Source organism: Lutra lutra, chromosome 1, assembly GCF_902655055.1.
Source record: "Lutra lutra chromosome 1, mLutLut1.2, whole genome shotgun sequence".
Lineage (NCBI taxonomy): Eukaryota > Metazoa > Chordata > Mammalia > Carnivora > Mustelidae > Lutra > Lutra lutra.
Window position 1 is genome coordinate 91,429,702 of NC_062278.1, and position 18,285 is coordinate 91,447,986.

The 18,285-nt window shown below is 37.7% G+C and overlaps 1 non-coding gene across 1 annotated transcript; it reads right to left on the reverse strand.

Moving 5' to 3' along the window:
• Positions 1–11,013: 11,013 nt before the first annotated feature.
• LOC125090035 (small nucleolar RNA SNORA67) lies at positions 11,014–11,157 on the reverse strand. The gene has a single exon (XR_007124148.1). It is a non-coding gene; the product is annotated as a small nucleolar RNA SNORA67 (small nucleolar RNA).
• Between the last annotated feature and the right edge of the window lie 7,128 nt (positions 11,158–18,285).

The window sequence follows — 18,285 nt, forward strand, 5'->3', positions numbered from 1 at the left end:
ACATCTGTTCAGAGGCTAATGGTATGAATGCAATAGTGATTCATTTACGAAAGTATTACCAGATTCATGCTTTACGATTGCAGCCGTTCGTTTCAGAGTGAAGAAAAAAAAAAAAAAAAAAAAAAAAAAAAAAAGATACAGAAGCTTCTTTAACTAACAGAAGCTGAAACTGAACAGAAAATGCATGTGTTTTCCTTTTTAAATACCACCAGAACTTTTAAGGTCTTTTCCCTTTTTTATAGAATATACGTTGGGGGGCTGCTCATTTTAAGATTTAAAGACGTAGACATGGTTCTAAAGAAATTTAGTACTGAAATTCTTTGTACCTTCAACCTGTGCCTTTCATGTATTTATAAAGGAGTGCAAAAGAGAAAACTGGAAACAAAATAATTACTCTGTAGATAAAGCTATGCAAATCAAAAGATTAGTTACATTAATTGAATGAATGTCTCTGTTATGTATATCCTTCCAAGCCCTGTATCCCCCCCCCCAATACTTATTTAAGTTTTATAAATCTCAGCATTGGTAATTTTCTGTCAGGGGTCCTGCAGGCAGTCAAGTGTGATGAGAAGCAACAATTTTCTGGTCAAGAAAAAAATACAATGAACAATTTTCAAACTCTTAAAAAGATACATCTGTCATCAGGAAGAATGTGAATTCTCAGGGATGTAGTTTTAAATTTCAGGCTTACCTTCCTTGAAATATATATTTGGGAAAATGAAAAATAAAAACTTTTAATGCTTGATTTCTCAACACAGTTACATTCTTTATCTCTTGCAAATGATAGCTTTCACTTTTAAATCTCTCACTTTTTGGCTCACTGTGGACTAATTAGTAGGCATGTAATTCTAGGCAAACCTGTTTTTGTTTTTAATACTGTGCTAAAATTTCAAACATGCAAGTATAAGAACTGTCATTTGTTATTGATACTATCTTGTGCCAATCATTATAGTTGATAGTTACATAAATTATTTTACTTTATTCCAAAAATATATGTTAAATATCATTAACTATGCTTTTCAGATAAAGGAGCTAAGACTTATAAAGATAAGATACTTGTATATTTCACCACTAGTAGTTGTTGGAGTCAGAATTTTAATTTAGATCTGTCTGATGTCATTTCATGTCAATTGTTTACAAGTTAATAGCCACTTTGGTCTTAAAAAATATCTTTTCTGCAAAAATTGCTGCTCAGAGGTATTTATGAGATTAAAAACCTCCCAATACAGTGATTTGTAATGCCTTTAGAATATAGTTCATAGGGGCGCCTGGGTGGCTCAGTGGGTTAAGCCACTGCCTTCGGCTCAGGTCATGATCTCAGAGTCCTGGGATCGAGCCCCGCATCGGGCTCTCTGCTCAGCAGGGAGCCTGCTTCCTCCTCTCTCTCTGCCTGCCTCTCTGCCTGCTTGTGATCTGTCAAATAAATAAATAAAATCTTTAAAAAAAAATGTTAAAAAAAAAGAATATAGTTCATATAGACAACCTAGTCACATGAAAGTTATAAAATATATGGTTTACCTAAAGAAGGAAGGGCTTTTTAAAGGTGTATAATGACAATTAAGCAATGCTTTATAAATTGATGGGATTTCTGTTAAAATGTAGCCATTCTGGCCTACAGCCATACCACCCTGAATACACCTGATCTCGTCTAAAATGTAGTCATTCTGGGGCACCTGGATGGCACAGTTGGTTGAGCATCTGACTTGGTTTTCAGCTTGGGTCTTGGTCTCAGGGTCGTGAGATGGAACCCCACCTGGGGTTGCACACTCATTGGTGTGGAGTCTGCTTGAGATTCTCTCTCCCTCTGTCTCTGCCCCTCCTGCTTGTGCTCTCTCTCTAAAATAAGCAAGTCTTAAAAAATAATGGTGAAAGAGAGTTAATTGGTTTATTAAGTGTAATTTTGTATGCAATTGTCAAAATTCTCTCCAACACAGCTCTGCTGCACTGTTTTCCGTGCTGGAGTGGCTTATTCTCACATCTGGCAGTTGTCAAGGGATGTTTTTGGTTGTGAATTTCGGCAGAACATTTTCCATTTTCCTCATACCGACTCCCCACTGTGTAAAATATATCACGTATATACACATATTTCCTTTTCATCATTAAATAGGAAGCTAAACATAAAATAATCTGTTATAAGCAGATTTTTTTAAGATTTTATTTATTTGACAGAGAAGGAGGGAGAGAGAGAGAGACTATGCACATGAGCAGGGGAAGAGGGAGAGGGAGAAGTAGGCTCTCCACTGAGCAAGGAGTCCAATGTCCAACTCAATTCCAGGACCCAACCCTGGGATCAGGACCTGAGCCAAAGGCAGCCACTTAACCGACTGAGCCACCCAGGCACCCCAGCAGATTTTTATTTTTAACACATGTTTGAATTGGCCGACTAGCAGTATCAACTGACTACAAAACCTGGCTGTTTTTCCTCAACTCAGCATTTTTGCTTCAGTGGGCCACCTTTACCTACCACTGCCCCTTCAGTTGGATTTCTGATTTCTCAACTATGCCACATTACCTGATGCATTATTTCAGTGCATTTTTTTTCCTCCTGTTTTATTTGAGGGTCTCTTTCTTTGTGGCTCAACATACAACAGCTGTTTTACTTCTGTGACATCAACATTTTTTTTTTTTTACACATATATCCAGCGGATCATGTGGGTCGAATGCCGTGAGAGTCTTTCTCAAGGTTAGGGAATTGTTATTCTGCTACTTGACACAGTGGATGATGAAGATCATGTTGCTGTCAGGTATGCCTAGAAAGTGACATTGCTAAAATACCATAAGACTCTTGACAAGCATTAACATTGCTCAGATTTTGCAAGCATATATGCTGAAGCTCCGGCAAGACAGCCATTATGGCCTTGACTCGGCTCATTTACAGTTAGCCTATCAGGCTGGCTTTTTGCTTCTAAGCTTTTATTGTAACTTAGTTACCATGGGCTGTTTCTTTCTAGATAGCAGCATTCAAGGAGATTTGAAAGAGTGGGAAATACTAATCCCATATTATACATTAGTCTTCCTTAGACATATATTGATGTCATAAGGTACCCTAATCTTTTATTAATCCTCTGTATGTTGTTGTCATTTTTTTTTGACAAGAATAAAACCTTCTCTAAAGAAAATATGGATTACAAAAAGTGTATTTCTACATTTTACGTATCACAGAGATGAAAAAGATCATTTGCTGTATTTCATTCTAGCCTTCTAAAAATGTATGCATACAAATATAGAGTTATATATAGCAATAGTTAAATAGGTTCCATAAATTTGTTTCCTGCTTTTTATTTTATTTCATCATATTAATTTTTATTAAGTACTTTAAAGACTGAGTGATGTATTATAGTGAGCATACCATAATTTATTGCACCATTTATTATTTTAATAATAGTTTTAAATAAAAACTGTTATTGCAAACACTGTGCTAAGCAGCTTAAATATATTAACTCATTTAAAACTCAAAACAACATTTTTTTTTAAGATTTTATTTATTTATTTCACAGAGAGAGATCACAAGTAGCCAGAGAGGCAGGCAGAAAGAGAGAGAGGAGGAAGCAGACTCCCTGCTGAGCAGAGAGCCAGATGGGGGAGTTGATCTTAGGACCCTGAGATCATGACCTGAGCTGAAGACAGAGGCTTAACCCACTGAGCCACCCAGGCACCTTTTAAATAAGTATAATTATTATCCTTATCTTACAGTGGAGGAAATTTAGCCACAGAGGGTTTAAGTAACTTGCCAAAAATCATACAGGTAATAAAATTATTTTCTAATATATTTTTTTGTAAACACTATTACAATTGGCATTTTTGTGCATGTATACTGAGGAATAACATTTGCTTATTTTCTTAATTTATTTTCCTAGATGTGGAATAACTGAATATGACTCATACAAAGTAGTTGTTTTTGTTTGTTTTTTTTTTGCTTGTTTTTTGTTTTTCTTTTCTTTTTTTTTTTTTTTTTCCAATCTTCTGAGATCCTCCATGGACTGTTTCCAACAGTTTGGGCAAAAAGGGGAACTCTGAATCAGAATAAATCTGATAAAGTCTCTGGAACTAAGAGACTATATATTCATACCTGGATGTGATGGGTGTTTAAATGTGGATTTCTGGACAGATTTTAGAAGTAGGCTTAGCACTGCAAACAATAAAATTATTTAAGAGTCGGTGGCAACAATTGGGGTACCTGGGTGGCTCAGTCATTAAGCGTCTGCCTTCAGCTCAAGTCATGATCCCAGGGTCCTGGGATGGAGCCCCACATCTGGCTCCCTGCTTGGCGGGAACCCTGCTTCTCCTTCTCCCATTACCCTCCTCGCCCCCCCCCACCTTGTGTTCCCTCTCTCGCTGTCTCTCTCTCTTTGTGTCAAATAAATAAATAAATCTTAAAAAAAAAAAAAAGAGTTGATGGCAACTCATATGGAAGTGCCCACAGGTGATTAGAGATGCAACAAAGGTCTTTGGGAGTTAAGGAAGACTGAAAGATGGGGAGTCTGAAGTAGCCCTGTGCTACTTAAGGGACATACAGGGATGTGTAAAGGAGTTCTGGAGAGAGGTTTATATGCAACCACCAGTCTGGTTAGGATCTTGAACCCTAGACTCGAAGAAGATAATTAAAATCAAGAAAAATTCATCGTTTCTAAGGTTATGTGGTACCAAACTGATTTTTATGGAAATTGCAAGGGCAGGAGATTCAAAATAAGGAAATACACTTTGAAACTAAATCACAGAGTGCCTGAGCAAGGAAAGGAAAACTCATTGTTTTAAGCACGAAGAAAGAGAGAAAAGGAACAGCAACATTCTTTGTTTAGAATCTGATTTATTGAATTGGCTTAAATTTACTCTTGCCCAACATTTGGTTAATCCTAGAGTTCTACTTTCAGAAAAACGGTACAGTAACATGCCACAGAATGAACCAAGGGCTCTTTAAACATCCTGATTCCTAAAAAATGCTGGACTTTGGCTTTAGTAGATCTTCGATGGGATCTTCTAAACTAGCCTCCTACAAACCATAAAAGATGCTGAACTCTAGGACACAAACCGAGGGTTGCTGGGAGATGCCTGGGTTGGGTTGGGGGCAGGCATTAAGGAGTGTACTCGAAGTGATGAGCGCTGGGTGTTGTATGCAACCAATGAATCACTAAATTCTACTTCTAAAACTAATAATACAGTATATGTTAACTACATTGAATTTAAATAAAGAATTTTTAAAAAATAATTAAATAAACTAGCTTCCTTTATGGGGCTGATTGAGCAAGTTCACAGATCCCACTCTAGGAGGCAGAGTCTCAGGCTTGGGCTCCTCAAGAAATTGTTACCCCCTATCATATGTATCCTTATCTTTTCCCTCTTAGCTACTTATGTGCCAATACACCTCTAAATTTAAGCTAATTTGGAAACAATGTTAAATATAGTATTTTGTAGTAGGCTTTCATATAACTGATGCTATCAAATATTTCTCTTCAACTTAATTTCACTGTCTGTATTTTAATCGTTTCTAAGGTTGTACTATTATTTTATTAATTCATTTTTGTTGTAAAAGTGGATTGCTTTAAATTTATCAGGGAAATAGTAATATAAAAATGAACATAAAAATTGTAAATATTTTTATACATTTCTTATTTTTCATGGGATAATTACTTAAATCAGAATTGTTCAAAAGTAATGTACACTTTATGACTAAGTTTGTATGACCAGCTACCTCCACAAAATATTATCAATTTATATTTCCACGGCAATTTAAGAACATGTTTCTTTTCTAATGTTCAGAAGAAAATTGATTATTATTTTCCCATTTCACATGATAAATAGTATTAGTATGTTTAATTCAGTTGTTTACTGATATGATTGACTATGTATTTTCTTTTCTTAAAAATTTATTTATTTTAGATTGAGAGAGAGAGATTGGGGAGGACGGTAGAGGGAGAGGGAGACAGAACTTTGAGCCAAGTCCCTGCTCAGTGTGGAGCCTGACACAGGGCTCAGTCCCAGGACTCTGAAATCATGACCTGAGCTGAAACCAAGAGATGGATGCTCAACTGACTAAGACACTCAGGTGCCACACAACTATATATTGTCATGTGTTTATTAGTTTTCTGAAATGTAATTGTTACTTAGATATAATTTCAAATATATGGAAAAGTTTCAAAACTGTGTAAAGAACTCTCAGAGACCTTTACCCAGATTCCCATGTTACTATTTTAACCCATTTTCAATGTCATTCTCTTTCTTCATATGTATGTGTAGAATAATATATGTATATAGACACATATGTGTCTATAATTTTTTTCTGAATTATTTCAGTATTATTTGCAGTCTTCATAATCCTTTATTCCTAAATACTCCTGTAAGATCTATGGAAATCAACCTGCCCTCTGGCAGTAGATGTGAGTCCGATCAGCAGTCTGACAAATAGAATACCAACTAAATAACTCTGCTATTGAGGGACAATTTTAAATTTAAAAAGGGCCACCAGTAAATGGAGAATGAGTAATATGCTAGAAACAAAAATTTGACAAACCCTGATGAACATACTGAGTCAGGCAAAAATTTACAATTGATGTCAAAATCGTCAGATATATGACTGATGAAGAACTGGGGATATTTGATATTCCTAAGAACCCACACAGAATACATTCAGAAAATTCATAATTTAAGCAGGGGGGTCAAATTTAGCCTCATGGATGGTGGGATCAGTTGAATACTGGGCATAGCACAATACCTAGTCTACCTAAAAAATTTTAAGTTGTGTGTTTTATCATCAAGCTTTAAGATATGACTTATACTTAATATGAAATGAAGAAAATAAATTAAAAAATAAAATACATCACAATAAAGTAACCAGCGACTCCCAAAAGTGGGACGCTTGGACCTGGCCTTTTCTTTTTCTTTTTTCTTTCTTTCTTTTTTTTTTTTTTTTAATTAAAAAAAATTTTTTTTTTCAGTGTTCCAAGAGTCATTGTTTATGTACTACACCCAGTGCTCCATGTAGGGCCTGGTCATTTCAACAAAACTGAAGAAAGATTCACTTACAAAGACTGGGTAGCACGTAAGGGACGTAATCAGATGCAGTGATGGTGAAGACTAGCAATGGGTTCTCGAATATTAGAAAGGATATTTTGGGGGTCAGTTTTGAAAATCTGAATAATTATTGGTGTTACATTAGATGAGCATAATTGTGGTGAAAATTCTTGATTAAAAGAAGTGGGTCACAGAACACTATGAAAATATGATGCCACTGTGGTTTGTGCACATAACACACACACACACACACAAAGATTTGAAAGGATAAGCATTAAGATATTAACAGTGGTTGTTGCTGTACAGTGAGTATATATAGTACTTATTTCTAATGTTTGCAGCGCTCTGTTTTCTAGTTTTCTGTAATGCAAAACTATTGTTCCTATAATCCTATAATCATTATTTATATCTAACTAGACAGAAAGTTAAATCTAAATAACAGTTAAAAAATTCCACCTTGGGACACCTGGGTGGCTCTGTCGGTTAAGCCATTGCCGAGGCTCAGGTCATGATCCCAGGGTCCTGGGATTGATTCCTGCATCGGGCTCCTTGCTCAGCAGGGAGCCTGCTTCTCTCTCTGCCTCTACCTGCCACTCTGCCTGCTTGTGCTCTCTCTCTCTCTCTCTGACAAATAAATAAATAAAATCTTAAAAAAAAAAAAAATCCACCCTGAACCTTTCTAATGAGATTTTAGCTTGTGTTAACGGGTTCAGAGAATTGGAAAAAGGAAAAACTACCCATTTGATAGTATTAAAATAATACAAACTTCATGGCAAAATAAGTTAAAGACAACAAAAAGAAAAAAAAAAAGACGTTGCAGTTTGAAGAAGCGGATCTAGTATATTTTAGGATCGGTAAAGTGAAAGAGCTAACAGGAGGGGGGTGGTTTGGGGAGCTGTCTTAAAGAGTACACATGTTGTGGAGTTGTGTGTCTAAGAAAGACTTTTGGAAGGGATGATGTTTGCAGTGAGGTATAAATCTCTCCTGAGAATCCTTGAGTTTTTTAGTACAGACTAATATTGTTTTTCAATGATTCTGCAACAAACGTGTGTGTGGAGTGTTGTTACACAATGATTCTGGAGCAAATGTGTACATGAGTGTGCATGTGTGTGTGTGTGTGTGTGTGTGTGTGTAAGTAGTAGAGAAACACTGGCCGCAAAATATGCAGAGTGAGGCCTGAGATGGAAAAGACAGAGATTTATGGTCTACAAAACAAAACAGTTATGTTACTATATTTCTTTTTTTTTTTTTTTTTTTTTTTTTTAAGATTTTATTTATTTGACAGAGAGAGATCAGAAGTAGGCAGAGAGGCAGGCAGAGAGAGAGGAGGAAGCAGGCTCCCTGAGGAGCAGAGAGCCTGATGCGGGGCTCGATCCCAGGACCCTGGGATCATGACCCGAGCTGAAGGCAGAGGCTTTAACCCACTGAGCCACCCAGGCGCCCCTATGTTACTATATTTCTGAGGTGGGAAATTGTAACCTTTTGCTTTCTTCATTTCCATAATTTGAAAATGTTTCCAATTTGCATGTAACATGTTTAAATAAAAAATAAGCTTCATAGAAATTAATTGTAATCATTATAAGAGCATATTTTGGAATCATTCAGTGACTCCTGAGACAAGAGTTTAAAAAGAGTTACTGCTGACACCTTCCCTGTTAGAATCTTGCCTTCATTCCCAGGATCATCCCTCCTCAGCTCTCCCCGCCGCAACTTAGAAGTCTGTTGTGTCTTCTTTTTTTTTCCCTTCATCCTCTTTGCAGTATTTCCAGATACTTCTGTCTAATTTTTAGAAACAAAAACAAAAACAAAACAAAACTTTATTTTTATCACCTCAGGATGACTTTGCAAATACCAACACTTAAATCTCATTTTTGGAGAGAGTAGGGAGAAAGAGAGGCAAAAGCCACAATGTAGATGACTGAGATTCACGTTTGTTGTGCAACCAGAGTACGGATGGGATGCCAAGATAGCCTGACATTTAGCAAAGTGCCGGATCGCTGGGACATTATTGCAGTTATTAAATATAATCAGACAAATAATAATTAATCTTACCATGTCCTAGTACCATCTGGATCTTAATATTGCTTTTCAGTCTGTTCATATCTGGTGATCACATTCACAGAATAATTTGACCATATAAAGAAAATTTATTCAGAGTATATTCTTAAATATGGAGAAGCTTATTTTGGCCATGAAAGACTTAAAATAATTTGCTGCTTCCAAGCAATGGTTCTACCTTTGATTTCTTCTCTAAACCCATCAGGTGGCACTTTAGTTCTTCTCTGTGCAATCATTTCTCTGATGTCAAATGTCTGGCTCTGTTTAAATAATCAACATGACATAAAACATAAATTAGTGCTGCTAACCCCAAGAAACACAACATGAAAAGCAACCTATTTCTAACCTTACAAAGTATTCTACCATAAATAGATTAGAGACACCTAACTTATTTTTATTCAGTAATTATTAAACTTAAGGACATAAAAGTTTATGTAAATCTGTATCACTAGGCATAGAAAAGGCTCAAAGAGCCCTCAGTGGAGACTATGTGCTTCTGTTTTATCTATTTTGTTCGATTTTGGGGAAAATCACATGAAATGATGCATGGAGAACGTGTAATAAATTATCATATTGTTACATAGCTATATTTTATATTTTATAAATGTACATAACCAGAAAATATTTTTATTTTTATTGCTAATCATACTCTGTTTCCCAAAGCACAATAAAATTGTACTGCCAAAAATGATTAGAGCCACTCTTCACACTTGGTCTTACAAAAGTGAGAAATGCCCTGCTTCTCTTATAATACCTGTCGGTGAAGGATTTCCGGAAGTAGCAATGTCCACATACAGGAGCAAACACAACCACAATTAAGGGCAGTTACCACGATCTTGAGGAGGGGTGGCCATATCACAAGAATATATTACTTTTGGAGCAAGGATGTGCAAATTGAAGGATGGGTACTTAGTCTCTTTCTTTTTCTCTTCCCTTTGATATCACTCAAATAAACAGTCATTTTGAAGTGAATATTGTAGTCATTGATTACTTCAGTTAAAACATCTGAACAGGACAACGTAAGTGGTTAGAGAATAAAAGAGAGGGCATGCTTTTAGAGTAAATACCTTACCATAGTCTCCTTCCTTCCTTCCTTCCTTCCTTCCTTCTTTCCTTTCTTTCTGTTGTTTTTTGTTTGCTTGTTTATTTTGGCAGTTTGCAAGTCATTTTTTTCAGAATTTTGTGTTTTGGCTCCTGAATCAATAAATACTATACAAAACAATGTAAAAATGGCTACCATTTTCCCTCCCCTGATCCCCCCACCTGGGGACAATCCCCTGGGCCATTTAACTCAGGGATTCTCCAGATTTGGTCCAGCAAATGAGGTTGAGTGACACTATGGCCCCTTGAATCCTCAGAAGTGTTCAGCTGGGGTGGGGGAGAGCCTCGGGAATCTGGAGGTTGACTGGGTTATGAAGATGGATTAACGTTTTTAGGAGAAGAGAGAGTGCCTGGAGCAAGAGAATGCCCCAAAGAAAAGGGGGCCTAAAGTGTTCAAGGTTCCTTCTTTTGCCTCAAAAAGTGACATTTATTCAAAGAAAAAAATAATGACAAGATGTCCATCCCCTGGCTCCCTTCCCTCCCCCCCTCCTGCTCCTCTTCAGCCTCCCAGACTGAAACCTGGGTGGGGCTAGGTAGCAGAACATCCCCTCAGATGAAGTCAGTAACACCGAGGGGCAACACCTCAGTGGAGGTGTTGTAGAAGGGCTCAGTGTCTTGAAGAGTACTCTTGTCTTCCTCTGTCACCATGTTGATAGCCACACGCTTATGTCCAAATCGTCCACCACAGCCGATTCTGTGGATATGGTTTTCCCTGTTGGTTGGAAGGACATAGTTGAAGACTAAAGAAACCTGTTGCTCATCAATGCCTCTGGCCTAGGTCGGGGGAGAGGACACGTCCGCATGCGAGCAAGGAAGGGACACAATCAATCCAGAATGTACTGGAGTGAGTGTAGGCAGCCAAAGGAAGGCAAAGGAAACAAACATGCCCTCTCCCCCAGCAACCTCAGGCATGCCAGATTTTCTCCCAAGTTGCTACTTTTCCTGAAGAGGGGCATGATCAGGCCACCTGGAGAGGGAATCAATTTGGATTTACATAGTTTCTTTCTTTTTTTTTTAATTAATTAATTAATTTATTTGACACAGAGAGATCACAAGCAGGCAGAGAGGCAGGCAGAGAGAGAGAAGGAAGCAGGCTCCCCGCTGAGCAGAGAGCCCGATGTGAGGCTCGATCCCAGCAGCCTGGGATCATGACCTGAGCCGAAGGCAGAGGCTTTAACCCACTGAGCCACCCAAGTGCCCGGATTTACATAGTTTCTTAAGATAATCTTCTTGTGGCACCCTCTTGTATTTTTTTTTTTTTTGAGTTAATAAAACGGACATAATTTTATCTTTGTATTCTGAGCACCTTGCAAATTCCTTGGCATACAGTAAATAGCATATAAAAATTTGGTAGTTGTTTGAATGTACAAATGAATGTATAAAACATATACAACAATTTGGGACGCCTGGGTGGCTCAGTTGGTTGGACGACTGCCTTCGGCTCAGGTCATGATCCTGGAGTCCCGGGATCGAGTCCCACATCGGGCTCCCAGCTCCATGGGGAGTCTGCTTCTCCCTCTGACCTTCTCCTAGCTCATGCTCTCTCTCACTGTCTCTCTCTCAAATAAATAAATAAAATCTTTAAAAAAAAAAAAACATATACAACAATTTACTCAAAACTGTTTAAATCTACAGTGTGCCTATTTCTCTAAGAGTTTCATTGTTAGAAAGAGAAACTACATTTTTTTTTTTTTTTAAATAACAAATGTTTCCTAGCACGGAGGATACCTTTAAAACCTTCAACTGTTCCTGGTGGTTATCTACTACAGGAATTTGTCAGTATCTTTCCTGAGGTGTTTTATGAACACCTTCTATTCCAGCTGGATACACTCACTGCAGCAATTTATTTGAAGGTCAGTTGGGTGTCTTTTGTCTAAGGAATGCAATAGGAGATTTGGAAGATCAAATTCAACATGTTCAGGAGCTAGTCAGGTATATTCCTGAGGTGGTAGAAATGCCGATTATGGTATTATGAAACATAATTGCAAAGAGAAACTTCGTGGAATGTATAGGTACAATGAAATTATCACTGAAATCCACACCTTACTATTATTGCTTTGTGGAAGATTTGTGTAAAATTTCACCACCCCGAACTTAACAACAGTTGATTATTTATGATGTTCTGAAAACAAGCCATGAGTAGTATTTTGAAAACATTTTGATAAGAACTGATGTTTTTACTTGAATGTTACAATATTTAATGGAACCCCATTTCCACGAATTGCAGACTTCTGTTACATTACAGGAGTGTCTGGTACACTTCTGGTATATGCCTGTTTTCCCTGCTGGCTGCCTTTTACTTTCATATGTTTAAAAACAAATAATATAGGCCCCTACTGATAGATAAAAAAGAGTCAATGAGAAATATTAAACATAACTAAGGGGAAAGAACGTAGAATTAAGTAATAAGAACTTAGAACTAAGTAATAAGAACTCTGCGTTTTCAGTACCATCTTTTTAGGTAGTGATCTAGATGTTAATAAGTTTTAAATATTCAGTCCCAAGTAAAGAACAGTATCCTTTCTTAGAGATCACTCTATATACAAAGCAAGATCTTCAAAATCTCATTGGAATGATTACTTTTCATCATATTTTCTGCAATGCATTGCCAAGTCATTTCTTCACTTGGTAAGATAAGCCTAGCATACCAAGGATTTATTGACTGCATAGTCTGGACAGTGACATTGTGATGAACACAAATCTTGCTTCTTGTCACTCACACTTCACCTTACTGTGTTGCAGCTGTGCTTAGCAACAAAGTGCCAGATGGCACGGAGACATCAATTGATTAGTACTCAAGAACAATGTCACCTACCAGAACGGACTACAGACAAATCAACAAAGACAATGCTATGTTTGCAGGCCTGAATGGAGAAGCTCTTTAAGTAGATTTATGGCTGCATTTTTTCAATGTGTGATGTCTGGAAATTTTTGTTTGTAGGCTAAAGCTACAGTCTAAATTATATAACCATGCATGTTTTCCTGGAACTTTTTTTTTTTTTTTTTTTTTTTTTTTAGTGCTTAATCCTCTTGTCAACACATCTAGAAGGATAATATACCCTAGTAAAGTTCTTCATTGTCATGACTGCAAGTCCCAAATTATTCAAAGTCTTCTTCCAAGGCATTAGTCACCTTTTTGTGATGATCAGTTAACAATGTAAACTGAGAGGAAACAATAGAAGTATGCCTGAAAAATTCTGGAGTTCACAAGCTTTTCAGCATGAGTTATTTGTCCACAAATATTGTCTTTTATAAGTAAGCCTTATTTTTTTTTAAAGATTTAATTTATTTATTTGACAGAGAGAGATCACAAGCAGGCAGAGAGGCAGGCAGAGAGACAGGAGGAAGCAGGCTCCCCGTTGAGCAGAGAGCCCGATATGGGACTCGATCCCAGGACTCCGAGATCATGACCTGAGCCGAAGGCAGCGCCTTAACCCACTGAGCTACCCAGGCGCCCCAAGTAAGCCTTATTTTTATGGAGGCATTTATTATCATATTGGGCATCATTTTATAAGACATATCTTGAATTGTTTCCACTCAAACTTTGGCTATTAGCTATATCTGATGACCTTAGAGCGGAGGCCAATATTTGAAAAACACATGTCAGTTTTCTCACCTTAGCTTTAATAAAAAAGCCATATTGACTTTTCAAAAAAATATTCCTGGGAAACTTCTGGATTATCGCAGCTTCTTAAACTTATTTTAAGAGATATTAGTATGATAGTGAAAATTCTACTTCAACAAATACAATTAATTGCTGTTTTTTTAAAATGCATGGATTGCCTGTAACTTTTTTTTTTTTTTTTTAAGATAAAGAGTGTGCATTTACTTAAGTGCAAATATAATACCACTTTGGGCATAGAATTGATCTATTTATCTGAGATGTTACCAAAATGCCTCACTTGTAGCCAGGGAAAGATTTACTTGGAAGATCTATAAGATTATTGGAGAAAAAAGCCATGAATCCTGACTCTTTCTGTGTTTTAACCTCTGAAGATAAGATTTTATTATCTGTAACTGAGCTCTGCTCTCTTAGATATATATTCCTGCTGATGGTGTTGACAGAGGAGTGGACCTTACATTGGCTTATTAGGTATAATTTGATCTCTTCTGGTTTAAAGAAGTTGCTTTCCTTTAAATATTCTGTCTATAAATAGTTTACGCATACTATCAGGGCTATTTCCCCATTCAAAAGGTCTCTTCAGACCCTGACTTTCTGTTTTGATACCTTAGTTCAAGCGAAGCTTTCTATTCTCAGCAGAAAGCATTGTCTGTACACACCTCCTTGCCTGACCTGGCCCTGACAGTCACTCTTGAACTGATGGCTGCTCAGGTCCACCTGGTTTAGCCTGGCTTTTGGCCATCAGGCTGATGATTCTCACTGACGATGACTGCTCAGCTCTCCACAGCCTCCCATCTCAAAGTTTCGAATTCTGCTGCTCCCTATTCCGACTTTGGGCACCTTGCTGGTCAGGAGTTCTCAGAGTTACCTCATGTGCACATGCCCAGAGAGTGACTAAAGAGTTCTGTAGCTCTTGCCTGCTTCAAGAAAGCTCCGAGTTGGATCCCTGGGGCACCATCTCCAGCTTTCCTTCTTCCTATGAATTGTGGAGCTGGTGCTTTTATTTTTCTGTGGCTAAAATGTGCCCCAGGTTCCAGGTCTTCGCTTTCAGCTTGCTCTGTGTCTTATCTTGTGTCTATTTTATCTTTTCCTCACCCCCCCTCCCCAAGTGGGGACTTTGGTCCCTTATCCGAGACCTACTCAATATCTTAGCAAGCCTTCTCTTCTATATACTTGTATTCCTCTTACTGTTACACACATTTATTTTTCTTTCTGAGTCACAGTAAAGCTGTCCTGGTATCATTTATATACACTTTGGTTTTGGCAAAAAGCTATGCTCAGACCTCTAAATTTTATATTGATATTTGGAAAGGAGGTCTTAAAATGTAGGCAAAAATTAACACCAAAGTCGATTATCTTCTGGTAGATTAAAAAAAAAATCTAATTTGAAACTCAAAATTAACCAATAAATACTTTATTTAGGCTGAATTTAAATTTCCTCTGATACAATGCATTATCAGTGGATATGGAAGATTATTTGGAATAGAATTCTACTGCTTTATCTGCAAAAATATTACCTCAATTGCATCCTATCCCAGCAAAACACTATTTCCTTGAAAAAGACAACCTTATGCCATTTTGTACTAGAAGTTGAAAGCTAAGTATTGCCCAAACTGACTTTTCTATCACTTGCCATTTCTCCATCTGAACACTAGAGGACATTAGTCTTACCCTAGAACAGTGCTTATCAGTGATTTTGAATTTGCATCAGAATCACCTGCAGGGCTTGGTGAAGAAAATTCCTGGGACCTAGTCTCAAAGTTTCTGATTCAGGAGGTCTGCAGTAGGCCCAAGATTATTCATTTCCTTCACTAGTATCCATGCCAGCAGCATAGGGAAATCTTTCCTTAAGCAGTTATGCATCATTTTACTGTATCTGATTCAAGAGGAATGCAGGTGTCCTTACATCCTAAATAACGACAAGACTCTTCTCTGACTTCCCAAGACATCTCGAGAGTGACTTAGTGTCCACCTTACCAGCAGCACATTTTCATTTTGGCCTGGTTATAGAAGCAAATCTTTTCCTACAAAATCCAACTTCTTTGGTCCAGAGAATAAATTTTCTGTAGATCAAAACACCTAGGGATTGAGCTGTGAAAATTTGTATTCTGTAACTGAAAAGAGGTACCGTATTTTGAAAGTTCAAATTCCAAGAATAAAGTTTAAAGGGTGTTTTCTATGTCTTTCCTTTTCCTTTCTTTTTTCCCCTTTTTTTCTTTTTAAGATTTTTCTTATTTGACAGAGAGAGAGAGAGAGAGAAAAGACAAGGAGGGGAGTAGCAAGCAGAGGGAGAAAGAGAAGCAGATTCTAGCTGAGTGGGGAGCCCACACAGGGCTTGATCCCAGGGCCCTGGGAGAATCAGATGCTTAACCAGTTGACCCACCCAGTCTCCCCTTCTCCCTTCTTTTCCCTTCCTTTCCTTTCCCTTCCATTCCTTCCCCTCCCCTTCTTTTCCTTCCCCTCCCCTTCCCTCCTCTCCTCTTCTCTCCCCTCTCCTTCCCTCCCTTCCTTTCTCCTCACATCCCTTTCCTTTCTTTTCCCTTTGTCATTTCTTTCTCTGCTTCCCCACCCCATAACCTGATTCTTCCTTAGCATGATATCTTATTTCCCCCCAAGGGTCATGACCTTGGGTTCAAATGACTAGGCTTCTATCCCCCCCCCCAAGGAACTAGTAATGCCTCTGTAGTTCCAGTATAAATCCCCGTAAGTAACAGGTCTGGAGTGTCTTCATCTCTATTGTCCAGTGATAGCTAAGGTCTTTCCCTTTATATCATTCTAATTTCATAAACCTGCTAGTGTTATTCAAAAGGCTTTCAAGAAGTCTGGAAGTAAATATTGAAACATGGTGTTGGTCAGTTGGATGGAGCTCTGAAAAATAGCATAGCATAAGCGAGAATCACTTCCCTGAGATGATTCATGAGCAACCTGCGGGAAGTTGGTGAGAAGTATAATCTACATGACTCTTCAGTCCAGCATGCATGAAGCATGTGCTCGAGTGGGAAATGATATGCTTCAAGCATTAGTGTGAATCCCATGTAGCTCTCTCATGGTGGTGTGACCCATGCTGGCCAGCTTAGGATGCTATATTTGCTTCTCCGTACATGGCCTCCATTAAGTCTCATTTTTTTTTTTTTAAGATTTTATTTATTTATTTGACAGACAGAGATCACAAGTAGGCAGAGAGGCAGGCAGAGAGAGAGAGGTGGAGGCAGGCTCCCTGCGGAGCAGAGAGCCCTACGCGGGGCTCGATCCCAGGACCCTGGGATCATGACCTGAGCCGAAGGCAGAGGCTTAACCCACTGAGCCACCCAGGCGCCCCAAGTCTCATTTTATAACAGTGTCACCTAAACCCCATTCTGTGCCAGATAAGTTACATTTTCCTGGGGCCAAGTCATATATCTTCTTCTCTTGGCTCTTCAATTCTTGTTGTGACAGAAGCTTATATTCTGCTACGTTAAGTGCCTTCACTTTTGCTTCTCAAGAATATTCTATTCTCTTAACAAAGGCCAGCCTTTATAAATCAAAATCTTTGACTTTAAAATGAACTCTCAAAAGCCTACAATGGGAGGATATTTCTCTTTCTTCTATTCCTGCCATAATAAAGCTTCTCAAGGCAGTGTGCATGGCTCAGATATGGTTTGGACCTTCTTTAACTAAGGCAACATGACCTTAGGTGTAGGAAGCAGTAACCTTGATTCATTGCTATAATTCAAGATAAGGAATAGCTAAGGCATAAAAATTAACATAAATGCAAGGAGCAGTAGTCAGTAAATAATGCTTCAAAACAGATGTGTGCTGCAATTTCACAAGAGGATACCTCTTAGTTGTAAGAACATGATAATCTAGGACACAGTTTCCTTCTGTGATAGACATAGGGTCTTATCGATCATTCTAGGCTCAGTGCTTAGCACAGCGATTTTAATATTATAAATTTCAATTTTTCAAAAATTGAATAAAATAATGGAAGAGGTAGATGTATATGCTAGGGCATCCTGGGATCTCTAATTTTTTTACATTTGTGGAAAATGATAATAATCTCAGGTATTGGGGATTCATTTATGGTAGAGTTTCTCAAAGTTCTGGAATTTCAGATTCTTCTATATATCTAAAAATAATTGAAGAGATCAAGTAGCTTTTAATGTGAGTTATATCTATTAATATTTACAGCATTAGAATTTAAAATAGAGAAATGTTTAAAATATATATTATTCAAAATAGTAATAAACACATCGCATGTTCTTTGAATATATTTTTTATTTTTTAAAGATTTATTTATTTATTTATTTATTTATTTGACAGACAGAGATCACAAGTAGGCAGAGAGGCAGGCAGAGAGAGGAGGAAGCAGGCTCCAGAGAGCCTGAAGTGGGGCTCAATCCCAGGACCCTGGGATCATGACCCGAGCTGAAGGCTGAGGCTTTAACCCACTGAACCACCCAGGTGCCCCTTGAATACATTTTTAAACAAAATAACTATACTTTGTAGATTGCAAAACA